The sequence below is a fragment of the Atta colombica genome, unplaced genomic scaffold (genome assembly GCF_001594045.1).
Source record: "Atta colombica isolate Treedump-2 unplaced genomic scaffold, Acol1.0 scaffold3, whole genome shotgun sequence".
NCBI classification, from domain to species: Eukaryota; Metazoa; Arthropoda; class Insecta; order Hymenoptera; family Formicidae; genus Atta; species Atta colombica.
The window spans coordinates 403,503-425,764 of NW_017259403.1; the positions used below are offsets into that span (position 1 = coordinate 403,503).

Below are 22,262 nucleotides of genomic sequence, written 5' to 3' on the forward strand. Positions count from 1 at the left end.
ATGAAGAAGTAAAAAATTGGATCGATTCGTGGATAGCCTCAAAAGATGATCAGTTTTTTCGACGCGAGATTTGTTGTACGTTACCCGAAAGATGGGAGAATGTAGTGGCCAGCGATGGACAATACTTTGAATCATAAATGTATAAGTTTTTTACAATAAAGCCTCGAATTTCGGAAAAAAAACGGCGGAAGCAAAGTTGTACACCTAATGAGACTCAAAAAGCTCTGCAGCTGTTTCAACGGCTGAAGGAAATTCTAGACTGCACGGATTTTAGTTAGGGATGATTTGACGCAGCCATTTCCAATAATATCCTCGACCTATTTCTGTAAAATTGCATTTTTTCCAATTAATGCTTAAATCATCATTAGCGGCAACAGTTAACACTTAGGATAATTTACAAAACGCGTCTTCTTCGTCGTAACCCGGAATGATTAAATCGTCCATATATATGAGAATCATTGATTTTCGAATGAGATCTTACTTCGCCAATAATCGTGAGAAGCTAGTTGGGTTATTGCATAATCCATATCCGTGTATGCATATGAAAGGTGTCTTCATGAACTCATATTGGCCGCTTGGCGTAACAAAGATTGTATGTTTTGGCTTTCTGCTCTTATCGGCACATGGAAGAACCCATTCTTTAAATCGATAACTGAGAACACTTGAAAGTTAACGTCTATTCTATCGTCTATCAATGGCATTGGATATTTATCGCGAACTATTTTCTTATTTAAGAAATCTATACAAACGCGACTGGAGCCTTTTTTGTTACAATAACTACAGAATTAGCATACTCGCTGTGGCTGGGTTTAATTATGCCGACTTCTAACCACTCGTCTACTTGCTTGTCTAAAATGTTTTTTTTTCTTCGGAGCGAGCCTATGTGAACGCAAGTGAATGGGCGTTCGATCCTTCAGTGTGATCTTAATCTCTACTTAGTCTTCTTATTCTTTGGATAATGCTTTCTAATTAACGTTTCGATTCTGTTCCGATACGGTTCTGCAATTTTGATTTCCACGATGGTGACATAATTTATAGTGACTAATTCTTCGAATTCATTTGGCTGGTCATCCTTATCAACGATAACTTCCATGTGCTTGATCGTATATTCAATCAAAGACCGTTTGACTTCGATTTTTCCTTTCTTTATAGTAACCGATTCCTTCCAGGAAATCGCGTCCGAGGATCAACTCAGCAATCATAGAATGCGTAGGAACTACGTATGTCTGAATTTCGTAAGCATTTCTGAATAGAGAACCTCAGGCAAAAAGTACCCATCGGCTTCGTGGAGGTTCCCCAATCCTGTAAACAACTAAGTCGTATTGTTTAATTTGCATTGCTTGCCGATCTTCTCGTACATGTCATGACGACAGATTTGTGTCACTGCCCGTGTCGATTAAAGCATCGTATGCCAAACTGGCAACCTCTATTGAAACGAATTTGTCACTGGTATCATTGAGTTTACTGCAGACATGCTTCTGGTTGTTATAATCGTCACTTTAGAGCGATGTGCCCATATTCGTTGTATTTGAAACTCTGCAGCCCTTTGTCGGCATTCGTACAACTTTTAACATGTTCTGTGGAATCGCAATTGAAGCAATGCTTTTTGCCAGCTGGCTTAGTATTTGATCTTTGCACTTGTGCCATCTTTTATGCTGTCTTTAACTCTATCCTTCTTAACAGTTGTTTTCTACCGCTGTGTTTTTTCTTTTATGCGATCGTATACTTTGAAACATTTCTTCAATTTGCGTATCATTTTCGCGTTATACAACATCTTATTGCACTCTTCATCTTGTATGCCGTCTATGTGTTGAACAAAGACAACCTTCTTCTATGACTTTTATCGGTGATCTCTTGCATCGCGTAAATGTACTGCCGGCTATTTTCGGTTGGTTACCGTTACGCTTATATAATTGTGTTGACACAGTCAACACAATTATATAAGCGTAAACGTATCGTCGCACTGTTCAATTCATCTTCAAATTCTCTCTTCAGACGGCATTTGAGTGATTCCAAGAAGTGATCTTTTTTTCGAACGACACGAATCGTTTCGCTGATCCTTTTAGCATGCGCTTACCATAAACTAACTTACTTCTGTAAGTCATTCCATTTGAATAGGGTGCTCATGTCCTCGAACTCTGAGATCCAATTGCTGATCGGTAACTTATCATCGCCAATAAAATACGATAAGCTGCCCTCTATGTCCTTGATCGTGAAGTTATTCCCCTGCGACTGACAGTTGATTCCAATACGTTGTCAATATGACAACGTATTTTCGATCTCTCAATCTTCCTCGTTCGCGCTCGTCATTCCACCACTGACTTCGTGTTCTGCATTTTACGGTCGATATCTTCTGTCGCGTATTCTGCGTCTTCGTCGTCCGTTGAATCGCTGCTATTCAATTCATCGCCCGTTGTATTATCCTCCTTGTCATTCGCGGCATCTTCAGCTCTTCGCAGTCTTTCTTTCAATTGGCTTTTATTGCCGATATACCTCATTTCCGCAATTCGTTTTTGAGATCAGTTAGTTTCATTTCGTTAATAGCTAATATGAATTCTTCGTCTGTCTTTTTTTGTGGCGCCTTCCCTCTTCCCGTTGTCTCTGTCGAGCCATCTTGTCCTGACGGGACGCCTTTCCCGCCATCTTTGCCGTTGCTCTGCGATTCACCGGGAGATATTTTTACACGCACTTGCTTGCAACTTTTATTTCACAACTGAGGCGCTCACACAACTGCACAATTGAAGTTTCTTACAACTATTCTGATAACTTTACAACTTGCAACTGTGCGGCCGTGAATTCGGAATCGATATGTGATCACTAATATTTGTCGCGTCGACCTATTTATCGCGCTCGATTTACAAGCAGTTATTCCGCCGATCCCGGCTGAGTCCCCCTCCAAAAAAAGATGTGTGAGAATCTTGCAGGTGATAACGCTTGTTGATGACTCAACATAGTTTATTGATACACGGAGGTATAAAAGTTAAACGTTTCTCAATCGCACCCTGTCATCACGCTTCGTTAACGACCGAATCGATTCTAATCTTATTCGACGCAACGGCCGTCGCGCCGTCCTCCGGTGATCGTTAGGTCCTGTCGACCGCAGCGCCCTACACATTGGCCAAAGCTTATTACCGACGAAAGTACGATTCCCACATGTATAATTGAAGAAAAATAAAATTTAAAAATATTTACAATAGATTCATATAGAATTATACAAGCACTTAAAATCCAATCGCTTAAGGCTATTTGTTTTTATAGGTTATTCCTCACATATAATGTCCTATGAGATTTAATATTGTTTATAAATATAAATGTTCAGAATAAACTCTCAATTTTAAAATAGTAATAACAAAGATGTACAAATAGTAATAAGAAAAGTATTTGTATTTCACTTTTCACTCAAATTAAATAAGTATATAATATAATGAATTTAATATACACTCAGTCCGCACTAATGCATCCAACTGAATTTGCTGAGTTTCAAATAAGTTTGCTACGAATCCGGAATCGAATCTGAGAACCGGATCTGAATTCGACCTTTACTATTTCAGATCTCAGATTCGGATATCTTAGAAAATTCGAATCTCCGGATAATCTGAATTTGAAGCATTACATTCATTCGTAATTCTAATAAAACAGATATCCGGATAGCTTTAAATTCGAATCAATCTTGAAGTCTTACTGCTTACATCTTGCTGCTCCTTAAGAGGGTATTCTAGTGGGTAAAACAAAATCGATTTTTTTTTTACATATTTTACAAGTATTTGATATAGAAAATATATATCTGTAAAAGGAATTAGCTCGATTCGTAAAATTAATAAAGTTATTGCATCTGGTAGGGATCTTCGGTTCGTTTTCGCAAAAAAACTGCAAAGTTCGAAAGATATCGACTTTCCTATTTCAAAAGAATTTGGTAAGAAAAAGAAAAATGAAGCTAGAAATGTTGAAACACATTTAATGGTTTCCGGCGACAGAACATGGAAAAAAAGAGGATTCTAGTTGATTGATCGTAAGTAAAATTATATTTATATCAGTACAAAAAACTTTTAACATATTTTTCTCGAAACCATGTTTTTTAAATTGGCTCCCATGATAAGTCGAAAATCAATTAACCAATCGAATCGGATGTGTCGGACATGTGCATATATCTTCAGCACATATATAGCTATAGCCTGTACTAGGATCAAGTCGAAGTATATATTTTTATAATTTTTACAACCATTTTGGTGGAAAAAAGACAAAAATCGAAACTTAATTTCGACATGATATTTTTAAAATTATTAGTATTTTTTTCTTCGTTTTAGTACCTGCTATAATCAAACTCACTACTGTTCCGGAATCATTGTTATTTCAAATGTATTCTCGGGGATAGTAAATAAACAGCTTATAGCCGCCAAGCCGTCCCTGTTCAATCATGCTTGCAGCCGACATTTCAAAACATGAGTATATCTCGCTCCTGTTCTAATTATACTATCTATCTCAGATGGCACGTGAATCCCCTTGCGCGACATTCGAAAAGTTGACTATCGCGCACATGTTTTGCGTGCGAGAGTTCAGTTCGCTTCCCAATCAATACGGATCATTTATCGAGATTCGTGCTTAATCACGAATATTCAGAGCAAAATCGAAGTTTCGTCGTGAATCAATGCTGTATTTTGTCCCATAATGTTATCGATCTACACCGATTGCGAGGACATTCAGTACGCGAGAATTACATGAGTTTTCGGCGAGATTCGCCGGTCTCATTGTTACCCGCAATACGATTCTTTCTAATGGCTGCGAGAAATTAATTAAAAGTCGTACCAAGTGCGAGTTACATGTGCACACTCTAACCGAGCGAATCAATTCTTGGATCACGAGCATCGTCTACTATTTTGAACAAATCTTAATTCTGATTCAAGAATAGAGCTTAAATTATTATAATAATTATTATAACAAGAGTTCGTTATCATTATTTCACGCTGCTTTCATATATGGTGATACCAGCATCACAATACAAACACATACTAATTAAGAATTTCTTTGGTTTTTTTTTTTTTCAGATGAACAAAAGAGCTGGAATCATGAGAATCATAGACATAGTTTTATTTTTCACGATGTTACTTAATATTTTATATAGCGCATATTAATAATTATTTTTTAATAAAAAAAATTTTGAAACGTTCTTCAAATATGTAAAAATATGTAGAAAAAATCCTGTTCCAAAAAACTTTATCTTGTATTTTTAACAAGTTTGCAAAAATAGCATAAAAATTCGGCTTCTAGATTAAAATACCCCCTTAAATTTTTTGTGCGTCATGATCCTCAAGCTAGTTACACAGACTTTCTATAACAGTAAACGTAATCGTAAACGTAACGTAAGTTTCCGATCAATCGCGTTGCTCAATTTGATCGTCTGTAACCGTAACAATCGAGCAATGCTATTGGTCGAAAATTTTACTGTTGTTGTTACGGAATGTATGTGTGACTAGCTTTAGTTAATAAACAGAGTATAATTTTGTTTTCTCGATTTTTTTTTTGTTAAATATTAATTAATTAAAAATATATAAATATACATATCAATGATGAATAAATTACTTTTTCATTATCATTTCCTAACTTAATTAATAATTACCAGCGTGTAATTTCATTTGCTTTTGTTAAATATTAAGTTGTAAATAAATGGAAATCGATGACAAATAAATCACTTTTTCATTATCATTTCCCAGCTTAGATAACAAATACTAGTGTATAATTTCATTTTTATTCGATCTTCTTTTATTGAATATTAATTTATAAACAAATAGAGATCGATGCTAAATATAATCGCTTTTTCGTTATTATTTCCTAGCTTAGGTTAGTTAACAATTAAGCGTAATTTCCATTCGATTTTCTTTTGTTAAATATTAATTAATTAGAAACAAATAGAAATCGATGAGTTTTCATTATCATTTCATAGCTGAGTTATTAACGAAAATTAATAAAATAAATACTAGCGTATAATTTCGTTTACCACGTACCACCAGCGCTTGGGTGCTTGTTGCATCAATACTAACGTACGTTCGCGCCAAAATGTGCAACAGTACGAGTACATCTGGCTAGCTGGTCGATGATAATAATGACAACGATGTATCTTAATTCTATCCATGTGAAAAGTTTTACATCGGGATTCGCAGTATCTCTGCTCGTAAAGCACGTAGGAAAAAGATATGAGCACTTTTATTACACAATTTGAATGGACGTTATCGATTGAGCATATGTAGAACTAGATCGGTTCAGCCGTTATTGAGATCAGCACGAGGATCACATGATAATTTTCTCCATCTCTTCCACTTCCATGCCTATGCTTTGATGACCACGCCCAATCAAAGGATCAGAGGAGACGGATCACGTGAAGCAGTTTGCTATTTTCTTCCTTTGAGGTTCTCTAGTCGCCATTCTTTTTACTCTTCTTTCCGACCTTTCGTGTTTCTCGTGGAGGGAATTAAATTTTTGGATTTTTGGCTTTTGGAAAGTGTAATCAGCTTAAAACGCGCATTTACAATAATAAAGTATTATATCTTGATATTTATTTTGATATTTTGATATTACTATTATTAAAGACGATGAGAGTGATGGTGGGATTTTTAAATTTAGTTTACTTTAATGATATGTATCATTTATAAAACCTAAATGATACATATATAGATGATGTCGTTTTGAGATTTATATGGGATTTTTTAAATATACAAACTTACTATTTCAAAAAAAAAGGTAAAGAAAGATTAACACTGATGCCAAGTTAAATTCCGCAACATTTTATGTATTATTTGTACTTATATTCAATCTAATTAAAATAGTAGTTTTAATTTTTTTTTTAAAGATATTCTTAATGAAGATCTTCTTATTCCAATCCAAGTAATGCAACTTTAATTCTCAAAAATTATTACTCTTCGAAAAAAAATAAATGTATCAAATGAAAAATTAAAACCCAAATGCTACAATCTTAACCAATCAAGTTAAATTCTATCAAATTAAAAAATAAAACACAAATGATACTATTTCTTGTTATTTACTTAACTCTAATGATCTGTATCATTCGTAAAAGATTTGATATCGATAAAATTGACGCCTAGTTAAATTCCTTAAAATTTTATGTATTATTCGTAAAAAAGGTTTGATATCAATAATTGGCGCCAAGTTAAATTCTATGTAATTCGGATATCAAATTAAATAAATAATATTAACTTTAATGATATCATTCCTATAGGATTTGATATCAACAACTGTGGCGCCAAGTTAAATTACTATCAAAATAAAAAATAAAATTCAAGTGTAAATATCTTTATTATTTAATTCAAACACATTTTCTCTTTCAACTATTGAGAGTATAAATTAGTTCGGTCCGTTTCCCTAAAGATAATTCCAGCTATTGTGAATGGTTCATAGCTGATTTTGGTGGTCAGAGAAGTTAAACATCTGCTAATAATATTCAGTTTATATCGCTTTGAGTTTCATAAAACCTTGATTTTTACTGTGTTTGAAATGTCGAATTTTGTGTTAACCAAGCAGCATTTGCGGGAGGTTTTGATTTTCTGCTTTAATTGGAAGAAATAGAATTTGCGGCGGAAGCCCATCTTGTCAAAGTTTATGATGACACTGCTCCAACTGATAAATCATGTAGGGAATGGTTTTGACGTTTCAAGAATGGAGATTTCAGCGTTGAAGACAAGTCTCGCTCTAGAGCCAAAAAAATTCGAAGACAAAGAATTAGAAGCATTACTCGAAGAAGATCAGAGTCAAACGTAAGAGGAGCTTGCAGAATCATTGGGGGTAACTCAACAAGTCGTTTCTGTACGATTGAGAGCCATGGGAATGATTCAAAAACAAGGAAATTGGGTGCCTTATGAAATGAAATCGAGAGACGTTGAAAGGCGATTTTTCACTTGCGAACAGCTGATTCAAAGACAACAGAGAAAAGGTTTTTTTACATCGGATTGTGATTGGAGATGAGAAGTGGATATTCTACGACAATCCCAAGAAGAAAAAATACTACTAAGCCCGGTCAATCGTTGCCATCGATCTCATCACGACCAACATCAACACCACGGCCGAACATCCATGGTTCGAAGATCATGCTCTGTATCTGGTGGGACCAAAAGAGTCTTGTTTATTATGAGTTGCTGAAACCTGGCGATTCCATTATTGGGCGATCGGTATCGGCTACAATTGATTCGTTTGAGCTGTGCATTGCGAGAAAAACGGCCGGAATACGAGCAAAGATATGATAAAGTTATTCTTTTTCATGACAACACTCGGCCTCATGTCGCTAAAGTCATAAAAAAATATTTGGAAACGCTCAAATGGGATGTTTTACCGCACCCGCCGTATTCTCCGGACATTGCTCCTTCTGATGATTGGTTCCGAAGGATGCAACAAGTCACCGGTTCACTTCTTTGACAGAAATCAAAAATTGGCTCCAAAATTGGATCGCCTCCAAAGACGAGTCATTTTTTCGAGATGGAATGCGAAAATTGCCTGAGAAATGGGAAAAAGTAGTAGGCAGCGATGGACAATACTTTAATTGATCTGTTCATTCATTTTGTTTTGAAATAAATGCACAAAAAAACCGACCGAACTAATTTATACTCCCAATAAAAGAGTGATTATTTAATTCTCCTTCAAAATAATATACAAAGCATTATCACAAAATTACGTTATCTTGCTTAATTTAAATGTTATTACAAAAAATTAAAGAGTTAACCATATAAAATGAAAAAATTTAATTTAATTAGAAAAATTTTTCATGTAAAAATACTTGGCGCTGCTAGATCTCGAGATAATAACATAGTAGTAAGATATGAATGAAATATTTAGAAAAATAAGAAAAATAAAAATGTAATACTTAAAAAATGTAATATTTAGAAAAATAACATATTAATAAGGAAAATTAGAATCATATTAAAAAATATGAATATTTAGAAAAATAAGCAACACCAAATATTTTTACATGAAAAATGTTTCCATTTAAATTAAACTTTTTCATTTTATACGGGTTAATTCTTTAATTTTTTGTGATAACATTTAAATTAAGTAAGGGAATGTAATTTTGTGATAATGCTTTGTTAATCATTTTGAAGGAGAATTAAATAACCACTACTTTAGTTGAAAGAGAAAATGTTTTTGAATGAATTGTGGTATAATAATTTTATTTAAGAGAAATTTAAACCATTTGGATTGGAATAGGAAAATCCTTCAATAAGATATACGTATACGTATATTTATATTTCATTGTATAAAAATTAAAGATAGTACTATTTGGATTAAGTAAAAATAATAAAGATCAATAATAGTAGATCATGGGTTTTACTTTTTATTTTAATAGTAAAATTTAATTTGACTTCACAATTATTGATATTTTTTACAAATGATACATATCATTAAAGTTAATATTATTTATTTAATTTGATATCCGAATTACATGGAATTGAACTTGACGCCAATTGTTGACATCAAATCTTTTTTACAAATAATATTGTACATAAAATTTTTGAAGAATTTAGAATTTAATTAGGTACACCAATTATACTGGTACATTAGGTACCAATTTTGATATCATATCTTTTATATGAATGATACATATCATTAAAGTTAAATAAATAATAAGAGATAGTACTATTTGTGTTTTACTTTTTAATTTGAATTTAACTTGATTGATCTAATGTATTAATTCTCTATACTCATGTAATACTCATATCGATTGAAGCGCCATGCGATTGGTTGCCATGGTATGATTGATTGGTTTTGAATATCGGACTATCTGGCGGACATCGAAAACGATTGATGAAGATGTAACTGATAATAAAGACTTCATTAAATCTATTAATCCTACGAGTTGAATCATAATTAATCATAATTAAAAGTCTTCTAGGCAACTGACATTGTGTATAAGAAAGATCCTGATATATAATTTGAAGTATTAAAGCTTTCTCCGTCTACGGAAATTTTCTTCGGAGTATCGCTCTCTTTCATTTCAGAAGTGGGATAACGAAAAGGATTAATTAGATTCAAGTTCTTAAAAAGAAAGCTATATCAAAAGCTTCATCTGAAAAAGCCGTTTTCAAGAATTTCTGAGAATTTCTTTTGCTCTTTTCGGCATTCCTTTCTGCTTCGAGATTTGCTGTATTTCCTTCTGTTTTCTTAGCATTTTTTTCCTTTGGACATTACTCCTTTGATTATCGTGGATCGATGTCGCTTGAACTCTCTATTAAGGAGATCATAGCTGCAAGTTTCCTTAATAAGATTATTAAGGAAACTCGCAGCTATGGTCTTATGCCGCAGGCTTGTCGAGAGCGCTTAATCGACTAAATAATGTCTTATCCAGAACGTTATGGCCCTTGTAATGATTTTATTGATGCAACGGTCTCAACTCCTGGCAGAGACGTCCACATCATGTATTAATGATACGAATGATTCGAGGACTCGTCTTTCTGCTCCTGATGCTTCAAATGTTTGCCTTTTTCGCAGACATGATGAGGCAGCAGAATAAATTGATTCGTCAGGTCACACAATTGGTCTCGTTAGTTCAATTAAACAACTCAATTCCTTAAATTACGAGTTCGTCAAGCGATTCTTCTAGTCATTCTGCCCGTGAACGGCCCTGTTCTTTCTTTGGTTCCTGCTGCTCAAGCAGTCAATTTTTTGGCCTCTCAGCTACCAATTTATTCTGGACAAGAAGAAGAGGATTGATAAGATAGAACGTGTTTCACGGATTCAGTTTCTGACATTGAAGTTTCTGACGAAGTAATTCTTAGTAGTTTGCAATAAATTAAATAAAATCGCTAAAGATTGATTGGATCTAAATTCCGGAATTGTTAATGATTTATGGTTGAATTTTAAACAAGCCATTCCACATCCGAAGAGAAGTTCCACATCAAGTAATTTTTCAAAGATAATAATAAATGGAATTTTATAAAAGAGTCGTTTCAGGAATACTCCATGCATAAATCAAAGCTTATGCAGAACCTTCGATTCTCGAATAAGGAAAATATTAATTTTCTTATTTTTGGCATTGGAAGTGCCAATCAGAGGAATGGCATCTTTAACTCAAGTCGAGAATTTGAATTAATTCCTTGACAGAATGCACACTCTAATCTTAGCATATGGACATCCTTCCAATAAGTCTCTACCATTTCTAAACAAATCTAACACTTCTGAACAAAGCTAAACTTAAGAGCGAAGCTGTACAATCTGGAAAACAATCCATCAACAGAACCTTCTAAGGACGTTTTCTGTGTTTATTATTGTTGCACAAAGGGACATACGAGACGATTGTTAACGTCTGAAGAAAAAGGAAGTACAAGTCTTCTCAGTCCGCCTCTGTCGCTGCAGTTGACACTGCGTTCTCACTGTCTTCTCAGTTTCCGTCACCAACGTAGTCTTTACAGTCCTCACAGTCACTCACAGTCCTCTTATTTGATGGCGTATATTGACACAGAATCAACTTTAAGCATTGGCGACAACTTAATTAAGGTTACTGCTTTGAATAATGTAAGTTGCTCTTTAGACGCCTTAATTGACACTGGTGTGCTGTATCTTTTGTTCGTCCTTCTGTTTTTTCAAGATTTGTTGATACTTCATCAATATATATGAGAATCTAGATCTTTTAAGGCCATTAACAAAAGTATAATTAAAATTCATGGAGAGTTTTCAATCGAATTACAATTGCTGTTTTTCCAAACAAAACAAGTCCAGCGATTTCTTGGTCTTACGAATTTCTTTCTTAAATTCATTAAGGATTATGCAGTCGAAGCCCGACTTTTGTATAACTTATTATGTAAAGCGATTTCTTTTAATTTTAATGAAGAATGTTCAAATGCTTTTCTAATTCTGAATAGGAATTAACATCCTATCCAGTTCTCGGACTTTATAATCCGTTTGCCGAAATTGAACTTCACATTGATGCGAGTATAATTGCCTTGGCTGCCATTCTTTTTCAAAGACAGGATTCTGGAAAGTGGGCTCCCATCACTTACTTCAGTCAAACTACTAATTTTACTGAAGCAAAATATCACAGCTTTGAGTTTGTTGGATGTGATTAAGGCTGTGGAGCACCATATTTAAGCTCTATGTCAGAATCTTTCTTATAGACAATGTCAGTTGACTAGTAGACTTTTAATTATGATTAATTGTGATTCAACTAGGATTAATAGATTTAATGAAATCTTCATTACATCAATCGTTTTCGTCAAAGATGTCCGCCAGATAATCCGATGTTTAAAACCAATCAATCATACTATGGCAATCAATCGTATAATGACGCGCTTCAATCGCGACACGAGTATTACATGAATATTCTCCATAGAGAATTAATATCTTACAACTCGGCTAGCCTTGACATAACATTTGACTCGAACATTCATTCAAAAACATTCGAAAAAGGCAAAGTGTAAACATAGAATACAAATTCGTTATTCATTATTAAAATATAACATTTAACGCATTTTTACATAACCAACTCAAATGTAAATATAGAAAACAATTATTCGCAATTCGCAAGTAATGTTTTAGGTAAGGCTTTAATCCATAATTTCATTTTATCAGGGGAAAGAATCGAGTTATATGATCTGGAAGTTAGACTGTATCCGGAAATATCTTGAACCACATAGCGATTCTTATCTAAGACTTTTTGTTACTTTGTAGGGACCTTTGAAGTCCTTGAAGCTTTAACTTTCTATTTTTTCCGGATTTAACAGCTGAATCTCTGATCATCACAAGATCATCAGGTTTTTAAACTGAAGATTTATGATGAATTGATGAATTGATGAATTGATGTATTTTACTTATCATAAATTGATGTATTATAAGTTGATTTTTTTCAACAACGTGCTAATTTCTTGCTTTTCTTTCTTTCCAAACTTGAATCCTTTTCGATTCCAGCCATTTTATTTAAACATTTAATCAAGTTAGAATCAGCATTGTTACGCTGATCATAAGTACCAAGAAGTAGAAGTAGTTTGATGGAGAAGACTTCAACTCTGAATGCAACATATTGTTAAATATTCGGACGGTATCAAGACAAGATTCCCAATTATGTTGTTCATCCACCAGTTTCTTTAAACAGGCTTTCAAGAAGCGGTCTTTCAGTCAAATCATTAGCCCATAAAGCAGTTACAGCAATCAATTTATGATTGATCCTTTTCTCGCTAAGAAAATCTGAAAATTCACAAGAAGTAGCACATGCAGATCCTTTATCGGACACAACCCTTTCAGGATTTCCAAGAATTTTAAACAAAGGAGAAAGATGTTTTAAAACTTTTTCAGTAGCTGTTGACTTTGGAAAAAACCAAATGAAATGTGTAAAAGCATCGATAACAATCAAAATATGCTTCGATCCCTTACTCGATTCGTTTAAAGATCCAAAATGATCCATATGCAAAATCTGGAAAGGAGTGTAATCTGCATTTCACTCTCACTTGATTTATAACTTGTATTAAAAGATTAAACAGGTAACACAGTTACTAATGTAATCATGAACACGTTTACAGAGAAAAGAAAACCAATAGTGCTCGCTGAGCCCGTCAACAATCTTTTCCAATCTGCCAACCAATAAATCATTCTAAATCATTCTAAATCATTATGGTAAGCTCTAATTACATTTACAACCATGGATTCAGGGACAGCAAATTGATCCTTTTGATAAACTAAACCTTGAATTAATTCAAATTTAGGATGATCAGAAAATTCTAATTGTTCAGCGATCTCTTTTATTTTAGGATCTTACAATTGCTTCAGCTCCAGTTCTCTCTCAAGGGGCAAAGCCTCGACAAAGGCTGAAATTTTGCCAAGTACACCAACATGCGCCACTCTATGACCAGCGCGATAAGAAATCTTAAATCTGTAATTTTGTAACCTACGAGTCTATCTAGCGAACCTAAGGTTCAAATGCACTTTATTAACCGCGTAAGGCAAGAGAGTCTGTTACAACTCTATGAACTCTACAATTTGAAGCATTAAAGCTTTAATTCTTCGTCTATGAAAGCTTGCATTTCGGAGTATCGCTCCCTTTCACTGGATTATAGTTTTTCATTTGATACATTAATTTTTTTTGAAGAGTAATAATTTTTTATAGAGAATTAAAATTATCATTACGTTGATTGAAAAAAGATGATCTTCAATAAGAATATTCTTGAAAAAAAATTAAAACTACTGTTAATTGGGTTGGATATAAGTACAAATAATACATAAAATGTTGCGGAATTTAACTTGATATCAGTGTAAGTTTGTATATTAAAATCTCATATATATCAAAACAACGATCATCTATACGTATCATTTTATAAATAACATATCATTAAAGTAAACTAAATTAAAAATCCACCACCACCCCCCTCCATTATCTTATAAGTAATATATAAATATCAAGGTATAATATACTTATTGTAAATGCGCATTTGAAGCTGATCACATTTTCTAAAATCCAAAAATTTAATTCTCGCCCACGAGAAACACGAGAAAGGAGAGTAAAGAGAATGATGACTACAGAATCTCAAAGGGAGAGAGTAGCAAACTGGATCACGTGATCTGTCTCCTCTGATCCTCTGATTGGGCGCAGTCATCAAAGTTCCATAAGCATGGAAGTGGAAAAAATTGGAGAAAATCAATCATCCGTCCTGATTGGACGCTGTCATTCACGTAATGCAATTTGCCACTCTCTTATTGGCCAGTATTCATAGTCGGTTCTTAACTGTCTATTTCAACCGTTGTCTACTTCAACAGCTAATAAAACGTTGATTTTAAAATCCAAGCTTCAGATTGGCTGTCGCAATAAATTTGCGATCAGCTTGCAACTAATGTAGAACCAGCTTATGTAATGTCTTATCTATGTCGCTAATGCGGTCTTCTAATTGGTTCATGACATATTAAGATGATACTTAAGATTAAATATAAGATCCGTCTATGAATATCGGCCACGGTGTGCTCAGTTGGACGGTATCTCTCTCTAAATCTCGCCGTTTCTGTCTATAGTCCATGATGCTAAAGATCGGTCCGAAACCTCGGATCAAGAAAAAATTCACCAATTACAATGGTCATATGATCAAATGATTTGTTAATTCTTTCTCCGAGATCTCGAACCAATTTCTAGGGCCATTTCACCAACGCTGATCAAGCTTAATCGTAATTAACTGTCAATCGCAATTGGTCGATTGTACTAAATAGCAAATGGTGGTCAGTCAACGGCCGCGATTGGTCAGTCAACGGCCGATTAAGCTAACTAGCATTAGTGAAACTGACCATTAGCATCGTAAACATCGAACTTAAGGATAGAAATTGATGAATATTAAACATCATTTGATTTTGATGCTGAAAATGAGCATCGAGCGTCAGCATGAAAAGACACCTTTATGAATTATGAAGAGACAAAGGCTGCCAACTGTGAAATGCGAGATTTCGAGAAGTTGACAAACTCAGAGTCAGTTTTACCAACGCCAATTAGCTTTGGCCATCGACTGATCAATCGCCTTTAGTAGAATCGATCAATTGCGATTGATAATTACGATTAAGTTTGATCGACGTTGGTGAAATCAGCCCTCAATTTTTCCTTGTTTGACATACTTTATAATCTTACAATTAGTTTCTCTTTCTAACCTTCATAATTTATGTCTTAAATATTGAATAAAGAATTAAATGAACAATCACAATATTAGTAATATGGAATAAATAAAATGATATTACCAACGTAATAAATATTGTTAATTAAGCTAAGAAATGACAATGACGAAGCAAATTCAATAATCTCCATTTATTTATAATTTATTATTTAAAGGAGATCGGATGAAAATGAAATTACACGCTGATAATTGTAACAATTACAATGTCAGAAGTACACGAAAGTAATATGTGGAATGCGGTCGATGACGTATCTTAATTTGAATGAAAAAGTGACAGTTCGGAACTTTGCATCGCGATATCTCCGCTTGTAGGGTACAGAAAAAATAAAAACTTTCATTATATATTTCGAGCGGTTGCAATCGATTGAGACATTTAGAACTTGATTGTTTCAGCTCTTATTGAGTTTCCGATAACCTCGATCTGATACAATTCGCCGGTTTGCGTAAAGGAAGCACGTCTGTGTCTCACGCCGTAGCGTTAACGCTGAGACACTACCAGATTTAATAATCTCAATTCTCCGCAACTCGTGGTCTCGCATTGATTTCAAAATGCAAGCTTCAGATTGTCGCAACAAACTTGCGATCAGCTTGCAACTAATGTAGAACCGGCTTAATAGAGTTGTAAGCGGGAAGCCGCAAGAAATTAACCAATCATGGTCGAGTATTTTTCTCATGATCATTCTACAATAAGCCATTAGTCATAAATCAGAAGTTAGAAGTTGGAAACATAAGTTGGAAATTGATGTGATTGGTCAATTTCCAGCTTCTAACTTCTGATTTATGATTAATGGTTTATTGTAGAATGCATGTCACACTTAACTATGATTGGCCAATTTCTTACAACTCTATTACGGGCATTAGCGCCAGTGTTTCTTGATGATGATGACAACAACGATAATATCTGAATCTAAAAAGTTACAGATCCAAACTTTAAGTTTGTTCGCATCATATGCTCCTGTCATAGTTCTTTCTCACTCCAATACTCTCATTAGAGTAGGAACTATGGCAGGAGCATGTTAGAGCATGCGACGCGAACAAACCTTTTGCAACGCAATATCTCCGCTTGTAGGATACGTAGAGAAAAAATAAAAGCACGTATAATACAATCGGAATGTAAGCTGTCGATTAAGTATACTGAAAATCCGATTGGGTCAACCGTTGAGATCCGATAATCTCGATCTGGTATAACTCACCGGCTCGCGTAAAGGAGAACAGCAATGTTTTAGAGCCGACACTACCGTGTCTCCAGATATAACAATTGTTTATAAATAAGTTTTGTGTGTATAAAAAATATACAAGGTTATTCTCATATATTAATAAATAAAAATAACTATTTTAATTTTATTTTTTAAGCTTTTATTTTAGCAAATTCATTAATTACATCATCATAATTTAGTGTTGTGCAGTATCTAGATACTTCATTACCTAGGTATTGCAACAAGATACTTTTTTTCTGGTATTTATACCTGTATCCTGGTATAAATTTTTTGTGTGCCGGTACATTTATTTATATTTTAGTTTTCTTTTAATATTTTATTGCACTAAATATATGGACGCGAAGTTCGTTAGAAATGTACTATATTTCATATCTATTAATTTTATTATTAGATTCTTAAACATATGGTACTTTTTGTGTTAAAATTAGGGTTGCCATCTATAAAATCACTAATCTAGGACAATGAACTCTAAATCCCCGGATTTTACAGCTAAAACCCGGATTTTTTTATGTTACTATTAATTTTTTCATCGTAAATTTTGATTGTTAATTAATTAATTTAATATAATATTTAACATTTTTATACCTAAAAGTACTTTCACAAATAAAATGAAAGTTCAAATAATTATGAAGTTTATTAATTTTATGTATGGTACTTTTATAATAATATTAAACTGAAATATATCACTGAAATATATAATAATTCACAATAATAAACGTACATAAAAACTCATTGTAAATATATAATCTTTGGAAATAAATATTATCTGTCTTTATAACAAAAATAATAAGTCATCTTAAAAAAACAAAATCTTTAATATTTCTAATTAAATTATGAAATCTAGTTGTTTTTTTCAGGCTTGTATTTTTCCTGCTTTCATATATATTTCTTGCCGAGGAGAAATTTGTAGAAATCGACACAATTCATATCTTTAAAATATATTTATTTTAATTAGATAAAACAGTATGATTCAAACAAATTTCATTTTTTCATCCATTGTTGTACAATTAGTGAAAACACCCTCTCCACATTTGCATTATGAGCTGGTATGCAGAAAAAAAAAACTGCTATCTTTAATAGTTCGGTGCATGTATGAGCATTTGCACGTACTGCAAATGCTCATACATGTACTGAATTTTTTAAAAAATTTAAGCCAAAGTTGATTTGCTGTTAAATGCTTGTCTTCCTCGCTAAAGTTTTGACTAAAAGTTTTTAAATTCATTTATTCGTCTATTAATTTTATGTCATCAATTTCAATGTTCCTGGCTTATAAAAATGAAACAATGTTTAAAACGCGATCCATTTCGTATTTTCAGTATATTAATAAGATAAAACAATCAAAGTTCTCAAATTCAATGGTTTCATCCAGTTTTCTATGTATGCTTTCATTTCTCTGTAAAATGTCTTACATTTGTTAATAAATTCATTTTTAATATCGTTCTTATGACTGTTCAAAATGCTCTGAACAATGGCTAAAAGTTTTCTTTAAGTCGTCAAAGTTTTTCATGATGGAAACGAGTATGTTTGTTTCTATGATAGAATTATTACTCTTTTCTAACTTTTCTATTTTTCTTTGTATAAAATATGCATTGTAGAGTGGACAACAAATAAATACGCTTCTGATAGATCGTTTTCAAAAAACTTTTTAATCAAAACGGGTGATTTTGTAAACTTTCAAAATAGCCTTTTATTAGTTGATATAACTTCAAAAATCACTCGATAACGGGAAAAAGATTTAGCCAACGCTTTTTGAATGATAAAGAAGCTGTTTGTATTTGGTATCGGCTGCAGCACAGAATTCTTTGAGGGATTTAGTTCCAACAATATATATTAGGTGTACAATTTTGCTTCCGCCGTTTTTTTTCTAAAATTTGAGGCTTTATTGTAAAAAACTGGTTATATATTTATGATTCAAAGTATTGTCCATCGCTAGCCACTATTTTCTCCCATCTTTCGGGTAGCGTACGAATCCCGCGTCGAAAAAACTGGTTACCTTTTGAGGCTATCCACGAATCGATCCAATTTTTTACTTCTTCATAAGACCGGAAGTGCTGGTCAGCCAGGCCGTGTGCCATTGATCGAAACAAGTGATAGTCAGAGGGAGCAACGTCTGGAGAATACGGCGGGTGGGATAGGACTTCCCATTTCAACGTTTCCAAGTATGTCTTGACCACTTTCGCAACATGGGATCGAGCATTGTCATGCTGCAAAATCACTTTATCGTGTCTCTCGTTGTATTGCGGCCGTTTGTCTTTCAATGCTCGGCTCAAACGCATCAATTGCGTTCGATACCGATCGTCTGTAATTGTTTCAGTCGGTTTTAACAGTTCATAATACACTACGCCGAGCTGGTCCCACCAAATACAGAGCATGACCTTGGAGCCGTGAATATTCGATTTGGCCGTCGACGTGGAAGCATGGCCGGGAACTCCCCATGATTTTCTGCGCTTGGGATTATCGTAATGAACCCATTTTTCGTCCCCAGTCACAATGCGATGCAGAAATCCCTTCCATCTTTGCCTTTCAAGCAGCTGTTCACAAGCAAACAAATGCCGTTCAACATCTCTCGGCTTCAATTCGTACGGCACCCAATTTCCTTGCTTCTGAATCATTCCCATGACTTTGAGGCGTTTTGAAATGGCTTGTTGAGTCACTCCCAATGATCGTGCCAATTCTTCTTGATTTTGACACGAATCTTGCTCAAGTAATGCCTCCAATTCTGCATCTTCGAAAACCTTCTCTCTTCCACCGCTATGCCGGAAGACGGTCTTCGACGTCAAAATCACTGTTCTTTAAGCGTTGAAACCACTCACGACACGTTCTTTCACTAATAGCGGCTTCACCATAAGTATTTGAGAGCATTCGATGAGCCTCAGCCGCAGATTTCTTCATATTGAAGCAAAAAATTAAAACCTCCCGCAAACGAGAATTTGGCTCATAAACTGACATTTTCAATCGAGAATAACTTTATGATGTAGACACAAATCGACTAATGTTTCTATGGGGTTATGTTGACAGATGCCCAAGTTTATTGTATGACGTCTATGATCTATTTATTTCGACCACCATTTATCGCTAAAGCCATCTATAAGAAAACGGCGGAAGCAAAGTTGTATACTTAATAACAAAATAATTGTAGATTTTTAAGATGATAGATCCACATCCAGTAGCAATAAATCGCACCCATGGTATATTATTAATTATATCTGCAAAGTAACCAATTTCTATAATATTGGAATTCAGAACTGTTTTGAATTTATAAAAACATTATTGGCCCTATTCGCGCTCTTCCCCCGAAATTTGTGTTGCAGTTGTCTCCAAAAAATGCGATTTCGTTAAGAAATTACGCCGACGAAATTGTTTCACAATAAGCTCAGTAATTACATCTGATGTCTCATTTTCTGCAGTCTCTATTTCGACAAGCTTTGAAGTAATGTCATTCTTTTGGTATTTAAAATATTGAATAATAATGGGGAATAATTTTGTGCTTCCATGGTTAGCATCGGTGGACACGCTTACGAATGTTATATCTTATACATCATTACTGAATTCGGCAATCGATAAAGGATTTAGTATATTGTTTATAATAGCTGTCGCTTTAATATCTAATTTAATATCTAATTTAATATCTAATCTAATATTGATTGTATCTAAGTTTCTTTGCTATATCTGATCCCGAAAATAATTCTCAATTTAGGGCAGTGGTACAATCTAAAGAATTAAAGGACATATAATATGATGATATACTGTAGGATAGACCATCGTGTCTTCAGCTGCTCGGATAACGTCTTTATCAGAACCAGACTTAATCATAAATGTAGCAACATCTGAAATATTTGCTTGACTTCTTAAATTTTTTTTGTGTTTTTAAGTATTTAAATGGTCATTTATGTTATTAATCTTTGTTATGTTATTAATCTTTATGTTATTAATCTTTATTTGCAATTGAAATATTTGTCAAGCAACTTTCCAATGATGTTTACCTTTTTGCATCATTAGAAATTTACGTTGCAAGTTATCATTAAATGAGCATTTACGCTTAGGCATTTTCAGTTCTGAAAACAAATTAAATTTATAAGGATATAAAAACATGAAATAAAAACATTAAAAATATATATAACTATAAATATATATATATATATATATAAATATATATATTTATTGTACTTACATAAACTCGTAAATAGTGTATGCAACGCCTCTCAGCAATCAGTTCCTGCATCGAGAATTAGTCTACTCACTCTAAAAATCAACGCTCGTATCAGCTCAATTGCTCATTACCATAGATAGCATAGACAATAGTATATCCATGATGGAAGTGAATATATCTAGATTGATCGTCCAAGGAGTGGCATCGCCCAGCGCTCTTTATTTTTCTAACCGTAGACGATGTCAGTCTATACTATATTGTTTATTATGGACGACTGACACACTAAGCCAGTCAAACGTTGAAAGTCATTAGATTTATAGGCTGTGTTCCAAATTTACTGCCAACAATGAAAATATTATAGTTTACGTTACGTGTACTATAGATTTTCAGTACTGGCAGTCAATTTTGGTTTTTTAGAACACAGCCATAATGACTTCAGTTGAGCAACATTAGTGCGCGAGGCGACCGGGAGTTCAATCACGACAACGTTTGCGCAATTATTATGAAAAATTATACAAAATGTGGATCACTTCAAAAAACCCGCTCGGACGCTCTCCAATGCCTTCAAAACTAGAATAAATCCGGATGGATGACAACTCTAGTTAAAATATATCACATCTTATAAATATTTAATTATAAAAAATATCTATATGATATACAATATAATATACTTTTTATCTAGCTCCGCGCTTATTAATATTATTATATTTGTTGTATATTATTATATTTGTTGTAGAAAAGTGTTAATCAAAATATAATTAAAATGTATCCAAATATAGGTACACAAGAAATTGCCTTGATGTAAATGTCAGAAAAATAAAATATCTCGTACAGTACCTAGGTACATAAATTCATATTTAATTACTTGTACCTAAGTATTGCGCAGTACTAATTATAATGATGTAATTAATGAATTTATTAAAATAAAAACTGGGAGGAAAGTACAATTAAAATAATTATTTTTATTTATTAGTATACGTGAATGATCGTGTATATTTTTTTATTTACACACAAAATTATTCATAAATAATTTTTATATTATATTTTTTTTCTCGTCCCTTCGCGCTTGTTGAACATGCATTTGGTACAGAACAACAAATCTTAACGCCGCGAGGAAATAATTAGTTGACAATTTTGAACATTTGATATTTTTGAAACATAATACGTAAATGAATTATTTGAATAAAACTAATTAATAGTTTCATAAGTGTTATTTCATGTATTTTATTATATAATGTTAAACTATTTAATTTAAATTTTATAAAA

General features: G+C 33.3%; 1 protein-coding gene across 2 annotated transcripts in view; it reads left to right on the forward strand.

The window, feature by feature from the left end:
- The window catches only part of LOC108690199 (TOX high mobility group box family member 4-like), a 265,219-nt gene that overhangs the window by 47,280 nt on the left and 195,677 nt on the right, over positions 1–22,262 (forward strand). The window lies entirely within an intron of this gene.